This window comes from Bison bison, unplaced genomic scaffold (assembly GCF_000754665.1).
Source record: "Bison bison bison isolate TAMUID 2011002044 unplaced genomic scaffold, Bison_UMD1.0 scf7180017863325, whole genome shotgun sequence".
Taxonomy (NCBI): Eukaryota; Metazoa; Chordata; class Mammalia; order Artiodactyla; family Bovidae; genus Bison; species Bison bison.
The window spans coordinates 1280128-1282905 of NW_011493897.1; positions in this window are offsets into that span (position 1 = coordinate 1280128).

A 2778-nucleotide genomic window follows, 5' to 3' on the forward strand; every position below is an offset into this window, starting at 1 on the left:
CAGCACTTGAAGAGGTTGCTGGTAGTGTTGCAGGGAGAAGTCAATTCTGACTCCATGTTGGAACTGTTTCCTTGACTTGCTTTCCGTTGTTTTTGTTATTATAATCATACATAAAGTCCTACTTCAGAGAATTCTGCCCCTCTGCCTCACTGTTAAGTGAAAGTGCCTTTGTTCATAACCTTGTCCACCTGTAAATTGCAGAAGAAAGAAATTAACACATCCCCTTGCCTGAGGCTTGCCATTCTAGGAGATATTTGCAAAATTAATGGCCTTTTTTTTTTTACTTTGTTTCCTCACCTACCACTGCCCCCCCATCTCTGATCCATAAAAGAACCTGGTATCCACACCCAGAACAAGATGGTTATTTTGAGATGTTGCCATCTTCTGGATCAACCAGCTTTCCAAATAAAATTCCTTGCCTCAACATCTTGTCTCTCAGAGTCCTTGGCCTGTCATGTGGCAAGCAGAGTGAACTTGGACTCTGTAACAGTAGCAAGAGCAGCAGCTCCAAGAAAAAGTTCCAAAAGCTATCCCAAGGAGATTAGAATGGACATTTCCCTGATGGACATAACTCATGGAGATATTCCCCAACCCATCCCCTATATCTCAAGAAAAACAAATTCACAAGGGGAGAAAAAAAAGTTCATTGCAGTTTTAAGTTCTAGCATCCCTATAGGATAACAAAGAACTAGGAACCAGGGCTCCTGAGTCTGATCCTACCTGCAAGTTCTCTCTATCCCCAGTGCCTGGCACTTAATAGACCCTCTTCACATCAGTGTAATAAAGTTATGTGACCAGACAAAGGAGGTGAACTGCACATCAGAACCAAGTTTCAGATCGAGGGCATTCAAAAACATGGTCAGGGGTTCAAACCCCATCAGGGCGCACCAAGTTTCACCTCCTCTCATGCATACACCCCATCTGGAGAAGGAGAGAGAAGTGAAGCAGGAATAGTCAGTTAAGTCCCTACTGAAGTTCTACTAAAGAGACAGTCCAGGAGGAAAGACAGGAACATTAAGACTAGGGTTACTTTGAGAAAAAAAGATTTATTTATGAAATCAAGGAAAATTTCAGGGCTTGAGTTGTTGGGGTAACAGTTTATGGGGTTGTATAAAGGGAGACTGCTTAGGAAGACCCATGGCTGGAGAAGTTTCTACTTCTGTGTTTTAACATCATTGACCATTCCCACAGTTCAGCCATCCTGGGATCAACTTCCAGGAACCCCAGAGGAAGCCAAAGGCGTGACTTCCATTACCAGAACTGTTTCCTGACTCGAACTTAGCAAAATGATTTCCCCGTCCCTGGACGCTTCTCTCAGCAGTCTCTTCATTCTTCCCACCCACACTGCATATACAACAAGGAATGTAATATTCCTTTTCTATTCTGTGGTAACTGGAAGGGCAGGAAGGAAAAGAGAAGTTCTGTTCCCCTTAATAGAAATGACTTTGACCTTCTGATGCTCTTTTGGCAGCTGCACCCTTTTTTTCCCCATCAGTTCCTCCCCTCTTCATTCTCCCAACCTTAAAGCAGTCCTGTGTCCATCCGCATAAACCCTGAAACTGACCTCATCTTCTCTAGGACCTAATCTACATAGCTCCCCTTCTCCTGGCCAAACCCTGGAGACAGGCTCTGCAGCCCTGCATGGCCCCCGGTCTTCCACGACAGCCCCTCCCCACCCTTCTCTCAGCCCAGTCAGTTTTTACTGCCAAACCGCTGCCGCCTGACCCAGTGTAACCCAGCAGGGGGCGGGCTGAGAGAAGGAATTGGGAGGGATCAATGTGGGGGCCACCGAACCGCAGTTCAGATATTTGAGTAACTGACCGCCTCCCTCTCACCTAGCGGTCTGACTGGTGGAGGGGTGGGAAGGGGCGGAGACCCAGGGGAAGTGACCCAGAGATACATTTTCATCAGTCTGAGGACAGAACTGGAGGGAAGAAGCCAAAGCTGAGTATCCCTTCATCCCGTTTCCAGGAATCAGACTTTTCAACCCTCTTTGCACCTGGGACAAAAAACAGTGACTTCATGAGACCAGGCACCTCAAATCTAGATACCTAGTCTAACATATGATCAAATAGTTTAGACTGTACATACTGAAGAAAATCTAGGTCTCTCAATCTCTTCTTCTTAAAAAAGATAGTGGACTGAGGAGTCCCAAAGTAGAAAGATTAGAGCTGTTCAGTCAGTAAGAAACAGATGTTAGAGAAAGGAGGAGTGTCAATACCCATTTTTACAGAGGGCTGTTTTTCCAACTGTGAGAATGCTGTTTTTCAAACTGGGTCTTGACTCATTAGTGGATGTAACCAATATGTTTTGATGGAATATAGAATAGAATAGAAATAATAAGGGTAAAAAAAAAAAAAGGAAAGAAATAATAAGGGTAAATGGAATGAGGTTCGTGACATTGTACAGGAGACAGGGATCAAGACCATCCCCATGGAAAAGAAATGCAAAAAAGCAAAATGGCTGTCTGGGGAGGCCTTACAAATAGCTGTGAAAAGAAGAGAAACAAAAAGCAAAGGAGAAAAGGAAAGATAGAAGCATTTGAATGCAGAGGTCCAAAGAATAGCAAGAAGAGATAAGAAAGCCTTCCTCAGTGATCAGTGCAAAGAAATAGAGGAAAACAACAGAATGGGAAAGACTAGAGATCTCTTCAAGAAAATTAGAGATACCAAGGGAACATTTCATGCAAAGATGGGCTCAATAAAGGACAGAAATGGTATGGACCTAACAGAAGCAGAAGATATTAAGAGGTGGCAAGAATACACAGAAAAACTGTAC